Source organism: Argentina silus, assembly GCF_951799395.1.
Source record: "Argentina silus genome assembly, chromosome: 21".
NCBI classification, from domain to species: Eukaryota; Metazoa; Chordata; class Actinopteri; order Argentiniformes; family Argentinidae; genus Argentina; species Argentina silus.
In genome coordinates, this window is record NC_139675.1 from 10,459,767 (window position 1) to 10,480,088 (window position 20,322).

Sequence of the window (20,322 nt, forward strand, 5' to 3'; positions counted from 1 at the left end):
GTGTGTGTGTGTGTGTGTGTGTATTTGTGTGTGTGTGTTTGGGATGCGTGTGTGTGTGTGTGTGATGATAATGGCAGGACGTCAAACTGTTCCCTTATAACTGTTCATCAGAATGACCATCATATGCTGCTGGGTTTCAGCATCATTAAGACACATACGCTAGAATCCCCTTCGTTGAGCCTACGACTGATCACACACACACACACACACACACACACACAGACACACATACACACACACACACACACCCACCAAGGAGAGACTCCTGGCGTCAGGCATGACGTGGCGGACGGACAGGGAGAAGGACAGGATCTGAGAGGAGCTCCTGGGTGGGTATCATCCGTTGTTTCCGCTTGGCTGTTTGGCCTTAACGAGCTTTGAGTTTAGACTAAGCAGCTTTAGGTTAACCCTCCCTGGAGGGAGTGAGTCACTGAGTGTGTTTCTGTATGACGTTTACAGTAGGGGTGTGTGTGTGTGCGCGTGTGTGGTTGTGTGTGTGTGTGTGTGTGTGTGGTTGTGTGTGTGTGTGTGGGTGTGCGGGGTTGTGTGGGTGTGTGTGGGTGTGTCTGCTGAAAGCGCTCCAAAATATTCACTCCTCTCCATTGTCTGTTCAAAACCTCCCTCAGATCTCGGAACTTTGAATCGTTCGTTCAACACACGGGCGCCTGTTCGCACACAAATCCACACAAACCCGAGTGGAGAACGGTTCGGGTGTTGCCCGGTGGAATCATCATCATTCCGTGGTGGGCGTGCTGGCAGGGGGAACACCCTGCCGTGGACGGAACGACGGGTCAGTAATCGCTTCAGTCAATGAGGTTATTAATACGCCCGCTAAGAGGCTGCTGTGCTTGCAACATGCGGGTTAAGTGGTCAGAGAGGGCCTAGGCTGGACAAGGTTTTGTCGAGTTTCATCCATCCCCCCCCCCCCGATAATCTAAAAGGAGAGAATTAACACACATCCCAGCTGTTCCACTGACTGACTGAAAGACAGGCAGGCAGGCAGACAGACAGACACAGACAGACAGACAGACAGGCAGGCAGGCAGGCAGACAGACGGACGATATCATAAGTAGGGCATGGGCGGGCGGGCGGGCGCGGGGGGGGGGGGGGAGGAATGTGTGACTGACAATGTAATAACAGAATAATTAGGAATAAGGGTGCGAGTGAGCATGAATGAATGAGAGAGACAGAGACAGACAGAGAGAGAGAGAGAGAGAGAGAGAGAGAGAGAGAGAGAGAGAGTGAATGACAGAGCAGAGTCCTACTCCAGAGGGTAACATCTCACATGCTGCTTCAGCTGCCTGGGGCCTATAAACTCACTGATGGAGCATATGGAAATAGTATACTGTATGGACAGGAAAGCCTTACAGACAGACATCAGATGAAACAGACAGACACACAAGACCATATATAGGCCAGTGTTCTGTACACAAACATATATACTCACACACACATAACCATCATGATGGTTATCATGAAAAATGGTCAAGAAATGATCTCAATGCTTACCCACGTTGCTTTTACATCCTTCAAACATATCTAGCATCTCCCTTTTCTTTTTTCTCACAGGGAAGCGAGAGGGATCTTCCTCTTCCTCCTCTGACAGCATATGAGCCTTCTTTATTTGACTTAAATCTCTCTCTCCTTCTTTCTCTCGTTCCACCACTCTCCTTCTCGACCTGTTCCACCCTAGTTTGTTGAGCAGGTACAAGACAACGTGTTCCTCTCTCTCTCTCCCCCCCCCTCCCTTCCTCCCTTTCTCCCTCACACCTCCTCCCTCCCTCACACCTCCTCCCTCTCTCTCTCCCTCCCTTCCTCTCTCCCTCACACCTCCTCCCTCTCTCCTATGTTGCTCCCCTTACACCTCCTTTGCTAATTACCACAGCTAACTATGACATTGGTTTAGGCATTAGCATCTCTACATCACAGCAGGGTGAGATGCTGCACTTCCCAGAGACCAGTCTTGTATCGGAGTAGAACGTAGCTGCCCTCCTGCCCCCCCCCCCCCCGCCCCACAAAAAAAAAGAAGGTCAGAGCCTAGGGAGCTGGTCCGAAACAACATCAACCTCAATATGTTCCTCTACCAGGGGGCTTTATGGTAGGGTCCTGCGCGGGTCCATGTTTCAGAACCTGGACCCGTCCTGAACCACAACCAGATGCAAGAACTTAACCCGAATACCTGCCCCGATAAAACAAACCAACATGGCTGCCTCTACGGTTCCTCTGGATGGGAAACCCGTTTTGCAGAGGCATTTCCTGGTAGTTTACGGGGCAATTTTCTGGTACTGTTCCTCTGGACGGTCGCCTCTTGGTCAGCATAGAAAGTTATGTGCTGATGCTTGGTATGCGTTTACATACTTGGAGTTGCTGAGTAGTTATATTTCGGTCACTTTAGGAGACGACGGAGGTTTGAACTTTTGTGTGGTGTGATTTACTTTGGGAAGTGTTTGTTTGTGTTGTGGTGATGTGGGAGACAGGGGTTGGCTGACAGACTGTGAAGGGAGGGGGGGGGTGGACAAGCCTCTTGACCTCATGACCCTAACCCCCACTCCATCACAGACACTCCCTCTCCTTTGTCACCCCCCCCCCCCCCTCCCCTCCCTCCCTCCTTCCCTCCCACCATCCTCTCCTCCTCCTCCCTTCCTCCACTCCTCCCTGTCCCCAGATGGCCATCGGAGTCGGGAGCTGGAGTGATTTACTAGTGAGAGAATCAAACTCCCAAACATTCTCACACTCTTATGCAGAGGCATGCATGTTATTACACACACGCACACCACACCACACACACACACCACACACACACAGGCAGACAACCTTCAAAAAAACCTATTCAACATTCCATGACCTTCCAAACTATGATAAAAACATAAAATAAAACAGCAAACGATGACCAGACAAAGCAGAAGACTGCGTGATTGGGTCTCACTCTACAGGCCAGACAGGTTAAAGCAAGAGACCTGTTGTCGCGAGACCTGTTGAGTTGAATACATATCGATGCACAATGTGAAGATATTACGTCTATTTTTTTTATATTTCGTCCTGTTTCCAACGGGACTCTCTCCTCCCTAGCTCTGGTTTATTCACTCGCTCCATACTCTATCTATCCTCCTTCCCAAGCCTTCCGACCCCCCCCCCCCCCCCCCACATCTCTTCCCTCTCCTTTGTGTCTTTCTCACACTCCCCCACTGAAGGAAAAAAAGAGCACATTCTTTCCTGCAGCCTTGTTAGGTCCGTCAATATTTACTTTCTCTGCGTGTGTGTCCTTCGGTCTGAACGCTTTTACATGCAGCACTGTATGAGAGCATCTGTGTGTGTGTGTGTGTGTGTGTGTGTGTGTGTGTGTGTGTGTGTGTCTGTATAAGCATGTGAGTGTGCATGTCTAAGTACCACAGATTCCGGTAGACCTAGCCTAAACACATTAAATGTGTTACCTTCGAGCTAGCATTCTCTCCACCCCTCCCTCTCTCTCTCTCTCTCCCTCCCCCTCCCTCTCTCCCCCCCCCACCCCCCTCTCTCTCTCTCGGCTGTGGCCTGATTTCTTACACCCGAGTGTGATCAATCTTTGCTAGTTGCTGACTCGTTCCTTTGTCTCTTCCTTTCTCTCTCTCTCTCTCTCTCTCTCTCTCTCTCTCTCTCTCTCCCTCCCTCCCTCCCTCCCTCCCTCTCCCTGTCTCTGACAGTGTCTGTATGACTGTGAGTGTGTCTGGCTGGCTCTGCCCCCCCCCCTGCCCCACCACCACCCCCCAAAAAATCTCCTTGACAAATGCCTCAAGACAGACTGAGACACAGCCGTACAATAATGACTGTGCCCAAAGCTTTTGTTTTCACTCTACCCCCGACAGCTCCCCATCCCTACTCCCCCCCCCCCCCCACACACACACACCACCTTATACACCCCCTGAAGCCGACCCTCTACAACCTCCAACCCCCCCCCACCCCCCTCTCCCTACCCTACCCCACCCCACCCAAACTCCCTTTCCCCGTCTCTGGCCGGGCGCTGTGGAGAGGCACCATTGTGTTGCTAATGCCGACCAGGCTTCAGCGTTCCAACAAAGGTTGCCATGGAAACCTGCCGTGAGCACACAATGAGGCATGGAGGGGGCCCCCAGAAAGCAGGGGGGGCCTGGGAACGCAGAGAAGGAGACGTAGGGGGGGGGGGGGGGGGGGAGGTCGGGGGGGGGAGAAAGAGAGGGAGCAAATGTTTGGGTACGAAGGGAGAGAGGGAGAGAGGGAGAAGGGGAGAGAGATGGAGGGGGGAGGAGCTGCTGACCCTCCCTGGCCTCCCCGTCCGACCCTACTGGCTTGCAGACACTCACTTTTCTTTTCTCTCTCATACTCTCTCATTCCTCCACTCCACAACTGCTCCCTTCTGTCCCCAGATGGTCAGCGCACACGCACACACAAACACCCATACACCCACACACCCACACACCCAAAAACACAAACACCCACACACCCACACACACAAAAACACAAACACCCATACACCCACACACACAAAAACACAAACAACCATACACCCACACACACAAAAACCCACACACACAGAAAAAACACAAACACCCACACACACACACAAAAACCCCCACACACACACAAAAACACAAACACCCACACACACATAAAAAACACAAACACCCACACACACACACACAAAAACACAAACACCTACACACACATAAAAAACACAAACACCCACACACACAAAAACCTGTACACCCACAAGCACACACACACACACAAAAACACAAACACACACACACACGTAAGCACACTCAACTCATTCCAAAAGCATCCAAAGGCTCCAGTAATCCAGACACTGTTCCAGTGTTACGTCTTAGCATTGCAATCCTCTCTCAACAACTTATTTGTTGTGTCCACATTAGCCAAGTATTACTCAGCTGCATGACAACATCACCCTGAGCTGTGAGCGCGCGCTGCGCGCGCGCGCGTGTGTGTGTGTGTGTGTGTGTATGACTCACCCGGAGGCGATGAGAGCCCGTGACTGGGCCATGGCGATGCGTTGCAGGGCGTGAGAGCCCGTGACTGGGCCATGGCGATGCGTTGCAGGGCGGGTCGGCTCAGGCCCGCCAGACTGGCCCGCTGCGGCAGGGGAGCGGCGCACGCCGCCGAGCGCTGGGGAGCCATCACCCTGGACGACGGAGACGGCACGGGTGAGGGCGGCGACGTGACGGTGCTCGCCGGCGTGACCAGGGTGCCGGTGGGTATCGACGACGAGGCGGCGGAGGGAGAGGGCGTGGCGGGCGCGGAGGGAGGCTGCTGATTGGACGACGACGACGGCGGCTGTGGGGGCGGGAGGGACGGAGGCGGCGGGCGGTTGCAGGAGGAGGAGGAGGAGGAGGAGAGGGAGAGGGCGCCCGTGCTGGACATGAGGAGGGAGAGGGAGTGGGCGAAGGCCGCGGCGTTCCGCCGGGGCGACGAGGTGTTTCCTGGCGATAGACAGGCCGTGGGGTAGAGTACGGGAGTAGGTGGCGTTGGCGCTGGGCTGCTGCCGCCCCCGGCCCAGGGTGGCGTACTTGGGGCTGGGGGGTTTCGTCTGCGGCGGGCCGGCGGCTCAGCGTGTGGGACGTCACGGCGCTGGCCCTTCACGCTCATGACCAGCATGCACTGCTGGCAGGCGCAGGGCTGTCCGAGGGCCAACATGGGCGTGTTCCCGCTGGGGTACACGGCGCTCCCGTTCCCACTCACCCCGGACACCCCTACGCCCAGGAACGCCCCGTGGGCCCTCCTCCTCCCGCGCCGCCGGACGCCCCTCCAGACCTGGGCAGCGGGCCAGACACCAGCGGGTAGGCCATGTCGGAGCGTCTCTGGATGCGCCGGCGTCGCTGCGTCTGCCCGTTTATCTGGGTCATGCCCTGCAGGTCGATGAGGTAGCAGAAGCCCAGCGGCGCCAGGTCCAGCCAGGGCTGCTGGCGGTCGCGCGCCGCCTGGATGGCGATGCCCACCTCCGTGTCGTAGGCCGTCCACGAGCCCGTGTCGTTCTCCACTCCCACAGCCAGCCCTGGCCCGGCGCCGAGGTCGGGTCGTAGAAGCTACGCCTCACGGGACGAAGGGTACCTGAGGGAGGAAAGACAGGGTTCAGAGAGGCGCGGTGAGATGAAACCACGACTCAACACTTCAACAACTCTGCCGCCCCCTCACTCTCCAACCGAGGTGCATGAGTTGTGCGCGCAAACTGTGAAGTGAAGAGGAGATTCAACTCTCAGAGGACAATGGAACGAGATAAACTTTCTTTTTTTTTCTTCTTTTTTTTATATTGTTTTTTTTAATCTATTGTTAAAAACCAAGGCTAATGAAGAAGTGCGCCCTGGGAACTATTCCAAACATGCAAGATTGTCAGCCTATAGACGTAATCCTGTTTCCGTGTCTTCACTTCTCTACTGGTGGGTGTCTGAGAGGACTGGAAGAGAAGCTAAAGTTCACACTTCCCACAATCATCACCCTGACCTGAACTCATATGACAGTACTCCTAAATAGAGCCATCCATATACATACACAGATACCCTAACCCTGACTGTACACTGGTATACCAAGGCACAGAGGTGGTTGTTGGTTTAAATGGGAAAGAGCCCCAGTCACTCATAGAGCTTCCATACAACTGACACAGGGTCAGATGTTAATGCATCTCCTTCATGGTTCAGGTTAGGATTGGGGGTGGGGGGGGTAGAGTGGTCTGATCTTAGACCTGTGTTTAGAGGAACATCTAGGCCTACCTGGAGCCAGTGCTCAGCTGCAGCTAAGTCGCTCTGTTCACAGCAACACCTCAGTCCGCATTCATCAGGATGACAAGAGGAAACCACAGCGCAGCGCAAACACACACAGAGAGCAACAACCCCCAAAAAAACACAAGTTCACACAAGGGTCCGACGCCGATGGTTCGATGGTTTAAAGTTCTGGTTTAAAGAGCCCCGCTCGACCGGTCCAACACTCGTAGACCTGGTGCCCACACCGGGGCCGAGCGGAGAGGAAGGTCGGACATTGTCCAATGAGAGAGCAGCGCTGTAACCAGGGGCAACGTGTGCCATGGCATTCAGCCAATGCCAAGTGGGGGGGAGATGAGGGACACACACGGAGAGAGTCCCTGCCAGCGCCAGACAGGGGCACACAGACATCAAAAGAGGCCTTGAATGCAGAAGGCCCACATTTGTATGGAGCAGACAGCGAGTGTATTGTGTGTTTGTGTGTGTGTGTGTGTGTGTGTGTGTGTGTCACGATGGGACGGGAGGGGAGACTATGCACTCTAAATGGGGGAGGTCTTTCCCTTTCTAAATGTACAATGATTCCAAAGGAGCAATGAGCACTTGACCCCGGGATTAGCATAATTACCATGTGAAATGTGATTTGGAGGTGAACTGTATAGGAAATTGGCCCTTTCAATTCAGAAACAAAGCCGGCTCAGACAAACCTTGCTGTCAAAGGATGCGGAAATTCATGGATGATAAAAATTTTTTAAAAAAGTCGGAACATTTTGGGATTTCAAGTTCTGACAACTAAACATGGACCAGATCATTTCCCATAGGAAACGACAAACACACGTGTTGCGTTTGTGCTATTGAGCCGTTCACCAATGTGAACGTTCCCAATAAAAAAAAGGGGTCTGTAATAAATCGTTAACGACGAGTAAGTCACAAAGTCACATCTGATCACCTGAATCGATTGACCTTGTTGTTTTGTCCAAACAGGCGGCTCTCCCGGGTTTCCGGGCCTGTAAAAGCTACAGCTGTATCCATGTCCTCAGATCCCCTTGGAGAGTCTCTATTGAAGCAGTTGTTATCACGGAGGAGCCCCGGCGATAAGGCAGACCCGCGGGGACGGGGTTTTGTACCTGTGACCGCTCCTCTCTTTAAACAGAGGAGAACAACCTCTTTTCATCTGGAGAATAATGGTGACCCTCCTCCTCACCCTTCGACCGGCCCTGTCCCCAGGGGATAGGGTGGGGCGGGGGTTGGGGTGGGGGGTGAGGCCGGGTTTATAGGCAGTCAGGTGTGTGTGTGTGTGTGTGTGTGTTTCGACAGGGGGCCTGGGGCTCTTGTGAAGTCAGGTGTGCGTGTGCACCCTGGGCTTTCTCTTTCCTTTTTAGCCCCTTCTTCGGAACCTGATCTCTGAACAACATGTTCCCACAGACGGCTTCTCCAGAATTCAGATCCCCTCATGAACCCCCACTGTTGACAGATGCTCCACCCTCCCAGCTCTCTCTCTCTCTCTGTCTCTCTCTCTCTCTCTCTCTCTGTCTCTCTCTCTCTCTGTCTCTCTCTCTCTGTCTCTCTGTCTGTCTCTCTCTCTCTCTCTCTCTCTCTCTCTCTCTCTGTCTCTCTCTCTCTGTCTCTCTCTCTCTCTCTGTCTCTCTCTGTCTCTCTCTCTCTGTCTCTCTCTCTCTCTCTCTGTCTCTCTCTGTCTCTCTCTCTCTCTCTCTGCTATCGATCACTTCTCTGATTGCTCTCCACCTTTTTCCTGCTTAATTGAAAACCAATTCAATTCAAACCGCCATCCTAAGGCGCAAGCACAAACACGCCCACGCGCACGCCCACGCACACACACACACACACACGCACACACACACACACCTACCTCCAGCCCTCTGAGGAGTCCCTGAGGGGAAGAGAGAGGCTGCGAGAGTGTGGGCGGGGTAACAGCTAGGTCTCATTAAACCACAGCTATTCATTAACCTACACTTATTAGATAATGGGGCTGTTTAATCATGGGTGGGATGTCACTACTGATGGGAAAGAGGACTGTCATGGCTGGAGAGCTCATGCTAAGTGGTAATGTTCCCACCTATGACGAGCACAAATGATTTAGCTCGATCAACTCACGATCTTGGTTAGGTGGGACAGGTGTGTTAGAATTGGGCAAACCCCCCCCCCCCCACAAGGGTTAGGGTTAGAGTTAGGGTTGATCCTGTGATCGGTTGACAAGGCTGATCCTGTAAATCAGTGGTTCCCAAACTTTTAACAGTCATGTACCCCCTGTCGGTTATTTTGTAGCCTAATTGATGTTCTATTAACATTATCCCTTACATATTAGACATTGTGATAATATTATTCTGTTGGATAGGGTGCATGCATTTATTTTTGGTACTGAGACTGCAGTCGGCTATTCAACAGGACTGTTTGGGAAGGTAAATCACAGATTTATTTTGCGTACCCCCTAGATCGATCCATGTACCCCACTTTGACAATAGTGGCTGTAGATGGAACCAGCTAATGAGCTGGTCACTTTCACATGTCACTCTAGTTCTACTCCCTGGGGTGCTGTGTGTGTGTGTGTGTGTGTGTGTGTGTGTATATATATAAAAGGTCAGTGCCTCAGTAGATCATGCAGTGACATGATGCTAGAGCTCCCATAGTCCTCAGAGGAAACAAAGCCCTGAAGCAGGTGTAGCAGAGACTGTCCATCTGTTCCATTGTTGTTCCCCTCTCACTCCCGCCACTGCCCCCCCCCCCCCCCCCACACACACACTGACCGATACATATACATCTGACTATAATCACACACACACACACACACACACACACACACACACACACACAGTCGGCAGCACCCTGAGTCAGTGTGAGAACCGTGCCCTCCAGCCTTTCTCAAAAACCTGTGGCCGGCCAACCGGTCCCACTGCTACCTGTTGCCCTGAGCTCAAACCCCTTCAGCTGTGATTTCACAACAGTACTCACTCACTCACACACACACATATTTGTTTGATTTTCACATGTTTTTAATTTTCCTCTGTGTGTCGCTAACACTGTCAAGCTAATCACGTTGTTCGAGGGACACAGAGAACGAGGTCAAAGGTAAAACATACTTTTTAAAAAGGTGGGGGGGGGGGGGGGGGGGGACAAAACTAGACAAAAAAACATGATTGTTTTGTATTTTGTTTTGTATTTGTACAGTGTACAGTATTTGGGGTTGGAAAACTCAATGATTGAATCCCCCATTTCTTGACATTCCATTGTCTGTTTAGCTTAAATGTTTTCAATAACGAAAGAAGCCTGGCCTGAGCCTTGCGTTAAAATCAAACAAAAGCCTTCACGAAATGTTACAGATGAAATGGAATCGATGTAGCGCTCTGACAGAGCTCTGAGGGTGAGCTAAAGGAACAGGCAACAAAGGGGCTGGTAGATTACTTATGAAAAGAGCACGGCTGAAAGCATTATGGTTACAAATGACAAAATGACGAGGCTATAACCCCCCCCCCCCGCCTTCCCCTGTTCTTCTTTCACCCCCCCCCCCCCCCCTCCCTTTTTCCTCTGTTCCTCGTTTCTCTCTCTTCTCCTTCTGTCTAACCTCAGTTGCTCCTCTCCTCCTACACAGCAGCCTGTTGCTCCTCAATCTCTCCTCTCCTCCCTTTCCCTGTCTTTTTGTACTCCTTTACACACTCACTCTCTCTCTCTCTCTCTCATCTCCTGACAAAGGCACAGAGAGAGAGAGATAGATAGATAGAAAAATAGATAAATAGATAGTCAAAGAGAGAGAGCGAGCCTGAGGTCTCACTCCCACCCGAAAGAGAGAGAAAAAAAAAAAAGAGAGAGAGCATAAACTCCCATAACACCGCAGAAGAGGAGTTCACAAGATGGTCAGGCCAACCTCAAAGCACGAAAACAAGACTCCTCTTTTTACATCCCTCTTTCTATCTGTGTAGCCCTCTGCCCCTAACCCTCTAAACCCAATCACATGAGAGTCATCGGACATAAAGAAACCCAATCCTGAACTCTGTGTGTGTGTGTGTGTGTGTGTGTGTGTGTGTGTGTGTGTGTGTGTGTGTGTGTGTGTGTGTGTGCGTTTAAGAATGGTGGGCATTCGTGCATGTGTGTGGAGTATGCGTTCATGCGTGCCCGTTTGTGACCCTGTCTGTGTGTGTGTGTGTGTGTGTGTGTGTGTGTGTGTAAGCCTCTCCTCCTAATCGGCGGCCTGCGTTGTGAAACACGCGGTGACTGACGGCACCCAGGGGGCCTCAGGGGTTCAGCGTAACCCGACACGGAGTGTTGCACAATCTACTGGGGGAAAGCTTTCTGTTCTACCACCCTCTCTCCCTCTCCTCTTCTTTTCACCCTCTCTCCAGTCTCCACCATCCCCCTACCACCATCTCTCCCCTCCTCTCCCTCTCCCTCTGCCTCCCCTTGAAAGTGGCCTCTCCCTTGGGTCTGGCTTAGTTGGGGCTCCTTTAACAGACTCAGAGAGAGAGAGAGTGAGAGAGAGAGAGAGAGAGAGAGAGATGTTTGGGTGTGTTACTGTTTTGTACCCTACCACAGCCTGGCGTCCCTCAAACCCTCTCCCTCTTCCTCCCCAGGGTGACCCTGTGACCCTTGCACCCCGACCCTGGGCTTTGTGGGTGTCTGGGAACGTGCCTCCTTCAGCTGGACCAGCTGGAGCAGCAGAGGGCTTAGACGGCAGCTGACTGCTCCTCTACCCCCCCCCCCCAAACTCTGTCTCTACGCCTGCCTGTTAGTCTCAGTCTCCCTGCTGCTCAAAGAGTCGTTTTCCACAACCACAAAAAGCCTATGTTGTGACTAACCGTGTCTACAAAAACAACATTTCCAGATAAAACCCAGTCTTAAGTCACAACCACAATCTTCCCTGTCAATCTGTGAGAAAGCATGTTCGTCACTCCAACTTCCCTGCTAAAGTGTGTGTGTGTGTGTGTGTGTGTGTGTGTGTGAGACAGAAGCTGAGTAAGTCTCTGGGTGTGTGTGTGTGTGCGTGCGTGTGTGTGTGTGTGTGTGTGTGTGTGTGTGTGTGTGTGTGTGTGTGTGTGTTTGACACAGAATGACTCAGGGCATGAGTGTGTCCTATCACGAAAGCATTGCACATTGTCTGAAGAACCAGAAGGACAAAGCAAAAAACAGCCAATACTATCTGCCATGATTCCACTCTAGAACACTATAAGGTTGCTTAGCAATACATCTCAAGGGTTACATTCCACTACACTTGGGTTTGGAAGTTCCATGGAAGTTCCATGGCATCATCGTAGCTATCCATAACAACAGCTTGGATTTCCTTTTTGGAACTACAAAAGGATTCTAACTCATCACCCGTTTCATACAGAAAAATGTTCCCCACATTTAAAATAAATAAGCCATTCCCTAAAAGCCTGTGGACTGTGGCTAAATGCTAACGCTATTTGTGATGACAGCCACAAGCTGAGACAGGCGGTTAACCTTCACAGGCCCACCGAAAAGAGAAAGCCATTTTTATGAGCCCTCAATGGCAGCCCAACTCCTCAGTCTGGCTCTGACTGTTAGCTCTGAGCTAGCAAGGACAGGATATAAACTTCCATTTACATTTTTTGGGGGGGGAAAGATGATAAAATCTTAAGAGCATAATAGAATGGTTGAAGCACACAGAATGGTTGAACCACACAGTGCTAAAAAACAGTCAAGACAGAAGTAATTTAGACATTAGTCGCCACAGTGACATTTATTTAATGGGAGAATGGATAGAGTGTAGCTAACTATAGCTGTTGTACTGCATTCACATTTTCTCCATCGCTCACATAAGTTTGGAGTCGTCAGCGATGGTGGAATGAAAATAACAGAATGTTCAATGTAACTACACTCCTCCTGAGCTGTTCGTTACTGCTCTCTCCCCCTCTCTTTACGCCATTCTTTTTGTCTTGATCTTCCACTTCGCCGAACTTATAATTGCCGATACGCCCTCTCCCCGTCTCCCACCTTGGTGCGCCTGGGCTCTGCTCTCACAAGTCTCTCCCACACTCGTCCCTCTGTGTGTGTGTGTGTGTGTGTGTGTGGGGGGGGGGGGTATGAACGTCTGGGCCACAATAGAGGAGCTCACATCTGTTGCCTAAATTCAACAAAGACAGAGAGAGTCGGGGCTTCCCAATTATCACACTCCATCTCTTTCTATACCTCCCTCTCTCTCTCTCTCTCTCTCTCCCACGTCCAAACCCATGACAAGACAGTCCCGGGAGATTTGGCCTGTTGACAAACCTAAAGAAATCACCACGAGACACGGAGCCTGAGACTACAGAGGAGAGAGGGCTGCCAAAGGGGATTCTCTGCTCATTAAGCAGAGTAATATCACATTCTCTTCCTTGTCCTTGTCCCTCACCCTCTTCCTTATCCCACCCCAATTTCCGTCCCACACGGCAGCTGCATGCGTTAGATTGGGGGGGGGGGGGGGGGGTAAGGGGGAAAGAATGTTCGTAGCCATGGCCCCATGTCGTACAGCTGTTATGGGTCATCACACTTTCACCCCGTTCTCTGACAGCGGAGGGCCAAAGTCAGGGACCCCGCCGTAGAATTAGAATTCATTCTATTTGTATTCCTAATTCTACAGTTTCAACCTTCTCTGGGCTTCACTTGTACCACAGTCACAACCATACTAAGACAATCTGTGTTGAATTCACAGCTGTACATGAAGAAAACATCATCATGACAGCTGAGCTTGAGAAGGCATAAAGACCAAATCAAAGGTTTCGGTTACCCCGTTCAGTCTCCAAGCAAACAAAGACTCACTCGGCATCTCAGACAAGGTTCGACCAAATTGACCAAATGAACCCCAAATCAAAGTAAATGTCCAGTCCAAGTATGGTCTGTTACACAATGCTACCTCTACCACATCCATCCATCCATTCATTCATTCCCCCACTCTCCGCTCTTACCTGTGTCCTGTCTGAACTGATGCATCGACTGCAGGTCTATGATGTAGGGCGAGAGGCGGTTGTCGACTTGGCCTAGCACGACGCTTCCACCCCGGGGATCGCTTCGTATCACCGCCTCGATGTGGTGAGACACGGCCGGGCTGTAGGGCCGCCACCGCCCGTGCTCGTTGAGCCATTCCCACACGACCACGGCGGACGCCAGAAGCATGGTGGCCCTGAAAACACAACGAGTACGCCTTTGTTAGCGACCATGTCGGGTTCGTGGAAAAGCGCGACGTTTATTGACATCCGGAACCCGGCTTACACTTATTTTTGATTAGCGTACAAAAAGTATCGCTGTCCATTTCAAACGTGTATCTTTTGACATGACTAATATCAACATCGGTCGACTCGGTTGATAAGTTCTATAAAAACACCGAAAGAAATAGGAATCTTACATTTAGTTTGCCAGTGGCGAGCTAATGCGAAGATTATCAGCATCTGGGCAAAAATATCCGTGCCACTTTCATGGTCGAACGCGGAGAAATCAGTTCTTCCCTGGCTATAACGCGTTTATAAACTGTGGAGGACAAGCTAAAGCGGTTTATAAAAAATCAACAATAAAAAAAGAGAGGAGTGCTGTTATGTTGGGGTATTATTGTGTCAAATTCTGGCATGGCATCTCGGAAAAAAATAAAAACAATGCGAGTCGATTTTCCCAACGGTATTTTTGCTCAATTATTGCCTGTATTTTCGAGCGAGTCGCTGTTTCGAGATCAAGCTATACTTTCTTCTGGAGAGCAGAAAAACAAACTGGGTTGTTGATCATGCTCTGCTTTCGAGTCGCTGGGCGTAGCGTGTTGAAAAGTGACATCCAACACCGCGTAATAGCAATACGCGCCTCTGACCGATCTTTCACACAAAAAAAAGACGGGGAACAGGTTAGACAGGTCCTCAGTCTATGTTCTGCACGTAGAGTGGATTGGACATACAGTTAAGGCCTGTGTGTGTATGTTGGAAGTGAAAGGAAGGCATTGGATGACTTTGTAACATTGTCATGCCTTTTGAAACATGTCTTCTTTTTTAACCATTTCATTCGCAATCATCGCGTCATTTTCCCCAGAAACAGACATTGTGGGCTGCAAATAACAGGAACCAACCCCGCTGTTTTAAATAGTAGAAAAGGTCCTGACTCCTGACAATTTCATTAAAAGTTTGCCTACTGTGTTAATTGGCACGCAGAGCAGTACAATTTCCGAAGTAATCAATATGAAAACTCAGCAGTTCAAAGCAACCAGATATGGAACCTTGTAATGTCACACAATAAATGTAGCCTATGCATTGGAATGTGAACATAATTTACAATATACAATATACCTATTCAAATTTAACAGGTCGAGAATCCAAAATGAACAGAACATATTTAATAAATCATCATATTTACCGGTTACTTACGATCCTTGGTGTCAAGGGCTTGATTTAAAACAATATATGATCAAAACCAAGACAGCAAAGACAGTTTTCTCAAAAAGTAGATTTAAATGTCCGTCTTGTAACTCCAACCACCTGCATGGCTCGTCCTCAAGTGGTCAGGCAGATCAGAGCTGTGCGATGCACAAAATGTATTTTACAAATCCAATAAAAATGCATTCAAATTCCTCCGCATATCAATCAAATATCGAATGAGAGTTCCATGGTGGAATGATATCAGTATTCCAAAGTGTATGTATGACATATTTCGATCCCTCGGGTTAATCCGGTGGACCCATCACTGTTTCACTAAACTGCAAATGACCAAACGGGTGGGATGGGAGCTCTGTCCTTTTCTCTAATCCACGCCCCAAACCTCGGGTGAAGAATGTCTAGCAACCCAGTGAAGTGCATCGAACACCCAAACGTATGCCACACTGCTAACCGCGGTCCTGCTTCATTCTAGTGCATGTTTGCCTGTATCATTAGGCTTCATCATAAATACAGAGGGTCCCATGCAGTAGCAAACATTTTAGTCGGTTAATAATGTTAACTTATCAACATTTGCATAACGTTTAAGAAAGCTCCTGACATGTGATGGATTTTGTGGGGTGCAAAAGTAAAATCTTTCGCATGCAAATAGTAAAAGTGTAACTCTACTCACTCACAATTAATGCTTGAACGCCACGAATGAGAACATCTCGCTCTACAAATGGATGGACCACGATAACTTCTGAGAGACACACATAATATGATAGTGTCGCAGCGCCATCGTGTGGTTCAAATGGATAGCGTCAGGCGGCCAAACCCCCGGCTGACAACGACATCATACCGAAATCTAACATCATGTAACTAACTAACGAACGAACTCTTTAAAAACTAAAATCAAACAGATGAGATAATTCATATATTTTCGCAAGCTACACATAACTTGCCAGTCTTCTCAGAAGGGTAGTTCAACTCTTTAGAAAGGATAGTCAATATATTGAACGACGTTGAGTAACTCGAAGGAGTGCACTGTATCCTATTTTCGAGTCACCACGTAGCCTGATTGTCTACGTATGCCGTATTCTGTCATTTATGGACTCATGTAGACATACAGTATTCAGAACAGGGCTCCATAGCTCAGGGGTTAGAGCACTGGTCTTGTAAACCAGGGGTCGCGAGTTCAAATCTCGCTGGGGCCTGTACATCTTTTATTTTTCTTCTTTTCATACGACCTGACCATACACAATTATAATAATGCTAGACAGACCGACTTGCCACACTGGTATTACTTTATTTATGGACCACATACATTGCGTACAAAATATGTTGTTCTTATTGTTACCATAGCATGAGAACTGAGGTGCAATGATTAGAATTTGCAATCATGAAGAAATGGAACGGGAGATGGTTACAAAACAAAGCAGCTCAATCGAAAAGTGTCTAAATGGAAAATCTGGTCGTTGGTCAAAGCTTCCGGCTCCGCTTTACAGCATGAATAAAAAAAACCCATCAGTGACTACGATTATATTCATATTTACATTTGGATGTTGCGTGTATCACATACATACAATACAATTCACTTTTTGGTCTACCAGCCAAGGTAGTCCGGTGGATGAGAACATTTGTGGACAAATATTAAGGCAAACGCATACATTTGTTCAATATAAATATGGATATGGACACCAACACAATGCTAAAATTCATGCATTTCTCGCATACTGTCAGAGCCCGGATAGCTCAGTCGGTAGAGCATCAGACTTTTAATCTGAGGGTCCAGGGTTCAAGTCCCTGTTCGGGCGATACTGTTTTGTCTCTTCCCCTTTGGCCAGAGACCACTCAGCAACCTTCTAACAATCATCTTGCATATAGAAGCACATGTCGTCGTCCTAAACACAGATAAAGACCAACGGATGCAGGTAAGTAATCATGATAGGACGTTTGTTGATCTTATTCAGGTTTGTCTGCTCTGAGCCCAAAGGAAAAACACTCTCAAATCAAAAAATCAACTCTTCGCATTTGCTGATTTGTGGCATAATAATGTTTAAAAATAGGACTGGAATCGATGCTCAAAACACTAACGCAATAGAACAGGATACATGCCATGCACTTAGAATTAATACACTCGATTTTATTTTTTGGAATTCATTACCATTTAATTATATGTATATGGTAGAACCAGTTCGCTATGTTGTTAAATGTTACTACAGTTGATTCAGTCAAAGACGCTACATCTTCTCTGGCTTTTAGAGTCAGACATCTAAAACCCCTGCGCTAAGAAAATGGTAGCGCCCAACGTGGGGCTCGAACCCACGACCCTGAGATTAAGAGTCTCATGCTCTACCGACTGAGCTAGCCGGGCTACATGAAACATTAACATCCCTAATAAGAAAAATGAAGCAAGTTTTACTATCAGGAAAAGGGCTGAATATACATACTTGGTGAGTTCACATTTCATCAATGCTACGTCCAAACTAAATGTAAACTATCACAGTAATGTGACTGGCGAACTGTACCACGGCGCAATCTCATCACTAATCGTAATCGGACTTCGTTTAGTTTCTGAAGGGGAAAAAGTAGTAGTTCCCTGACCGGGAATCGAACCCGGGCCGCGGCGGTGAGAGCGCCGAATCCTAACCACTAGACCACCAGGGACTGATGACTCGCAAACAACGCAGTATTTTTCATAAACCGTACAATATTTCTTCCTAAAATCGTACAATCTGGTCAGACTGTACAACACAAAATGGGTGTATTCATCGTTAATTTGTACAATTATATTTTTATTCCAAAAGCTACGCGAGATATCAATAAATATACTGAGCAACACAACATGGCTGGTCCGGCGAGCACGCTGACGAGCTACGCTGCAGCGCAGCTAGCTAGCTAGCTTAGCTAGTACCTGCTGCAACATCTGACAATTTGACGTTCTTTAATTGTCAACGTGGCTCGACCAGCGTTTGCGAGCTAGTATCTTTCCACAACTTTACCTGTAACTACTGACACAAAACCAACAATTACATTCCAAATGTGGTCATTAGGTACTTACCTGAGAGACCAAAGTTTATTTGAGGTATCATTCTGGCCTCTCAAACCATATTATGAAGTAATTAGCAGCTCATTTGCACTATAAAACTACCCTTGACCAAATTCCACGGAGCGTCGAGCGGCTCGTTGACTAAGAGACGAGGTTTTGGAATCCCTCCGCCACGGCCGCACTGATGATGATGGGTTAGGCTAGTTCCACTGATGATGATGATCACAAATGCTTTATTCCATTTATTTATTTATTTATTTATAATTTTGCCCAACACAGAGCTTGCATGATGTAATTGTATTGATTGGACATTATCACTGATTCTGCTGAGGCACATTGATTGTCACATGATATCATTCATTCATCAATATGCACGGAGCATCGTCGAAAACGGTTGCTTCCAAAAGTTAGACTGACTTTAAAAACAGACAATACACTTAATAACAATATCGGCTTAGAATATAGCATATGATTACATTTTACAGTTATCGGCAGTCATTTTACAGCTACTTTCAACCACAGGGCCATGGAGCTCCTCTTCTTCACCTTCCTCTTCATCGCACTCATCCTCCACTGCACCTTCCAATTTACCACATTCCAACTTTTATGCTTTTATACTATAATTTGTAATATATATATAAAAAAACATTAGTTGCGTTTTTTGTATGCATATAAGCCTACTTTCGATTATACCATAGCGTACGGTAATAATTATAGATCATCTTTCAAGATTATCATTCAGTAATTCAGGGACTTCACATACAACAAAAATACTTTAAAATACATTGTTTTCTTTATTTGTCCTTAAATGCATCGATACCTATGTCATCTAACACTTTCATCTGTTCCAATTCCAATTCCACAAACACATTCAGTGGAAGAATCAGCTGGTCACCCCAGATCAAAGTTGGCTACAGTAGCACTGTCTATAGCGCAGCCAAATTTGGGGCAATCAGACTAAGGTTTCTCTGGCTTTTAATTCTCTCTTCTTGATTTTATAATGAGTGATGCAAACCGCCAGGATCATTCCGACGAGACTCAGTCCAACTGCTGCAGAATACAGGTGTAAGAATGAGAGCTCTGAGGTTGGCGGTGATGCTAATGGTGGGGTGACGGAGGAGAGACTGGGATTATTTGACATAATGGTAATGGAGGGGCTGACCATCATAGGGCCAGGCTGAAAATGATTCTTGTGAAAGTGAATTGAAGAAGTAGAACGGTGTTCTCTGCAAAAGGTGCTTTACCAGAATATGTCAAGATAACTAACAAAACAAGCAGGGGGCGTGTGTGTATGTGTGTGTGTGTGTGTGTGTGTGTGTGTGTGTGTGTGTGTGTGTGTGTGTGTGTGTGTGTGTGTGTGTGTGTGTGTGTGCGTGCGTGTGTGTCAGCAGTAATCTACAGTATCACTGGACTTACCCCGTCCACAGTTGACAGGTTGCTCAGTTCCGGTTACTATGGCAGGGCCAGAGACTGAAAAACAGTGATGAAAATTACAATAGGGATTAATTATTATTATTATTATTATTATTATTATTTTTACAAATAACAAAAACGAGGCCTATCATGTCTATTACAGCATGTGAAACACATACTGAGACTGAACGGCTTTAGATGTAAACCATGTAAAGAGATCATCTTTATCTTTTTAATTCTCAAAACAAACACACAGCAAATCTTAGTTTGACAAGCAAAATATCCCCCTACCATAAAGTCTGGTTCCTCTTCCAACAGTCATTTTTTTGCCAACCTTTCCCATGCAGTAATACAGTGCTTGGTCTGTATTCTCAAGGCTCCTGATTATCAGTGCTAATGACCGATTAACAATCTTTGCCTCGAAACTATTATTGTATTGGTGCCCATAGATGATCTGTCCGTTCATTAGACTGGCAACTAGCACGATGACTGGAGTTTGCTGAGCAGTGTGCCTCAGCCAGGTTGTCTCATAGTGGTAAGAGATTCCACATCCCAAAATGGCAGTACCTCCAAACTGAATCTCTTGAAGTTCAGTCACCTCCACCGACTGCTGTGGCATGATGAACACTGTAATGGAAAACCATGCTGATGAAATCAAGGAAAAACAATAAATAACAAACATCAAATTAGTCTGTCACAGGCAGCCTGTCTTGAATTGTCATAAGCCATACTCACTGATCATCAAGATAAACCATAGAGATCCCATTGGCAGTTTGAAATTAGTTCTAGTTCTATTTTAGAAGTT

General features: G+C 48.1%; 1 pseudogene across 1 annotated transcript in view; it reads right to left on the bottom strand.

The window, feature by feature from the left end:
• The window catches only part of LOC310820800 (E3 ubiquitin-protein ligase DTX4-like), a 21,753-nt pseudogene extending 7,338 nt beyond the window's left edge, over nucleotides 1–14,415 (bottom strand). Inside the window, exons 1-3 of the transcript XR_014555123.1 lie at nucleotides 14,071–14,415; nucleotides 13,634–13,848; nucleotides 4,983–6,078 (exon numbers count right to left, since the gene is read on the bottom strand). The product of XR_014555123.1 is annotated as an E3 ubiquitin-protein ligase DTX4-like (transcript). The remainder of the gene's footprint in view (nucleotides 1–4,982; nucleotides 6,079–13,633; nucleotides 13,849–14,070) is intronic.
• Nucleotides 14,416–20,322: the final 5,907 nt, after the last annotated feature.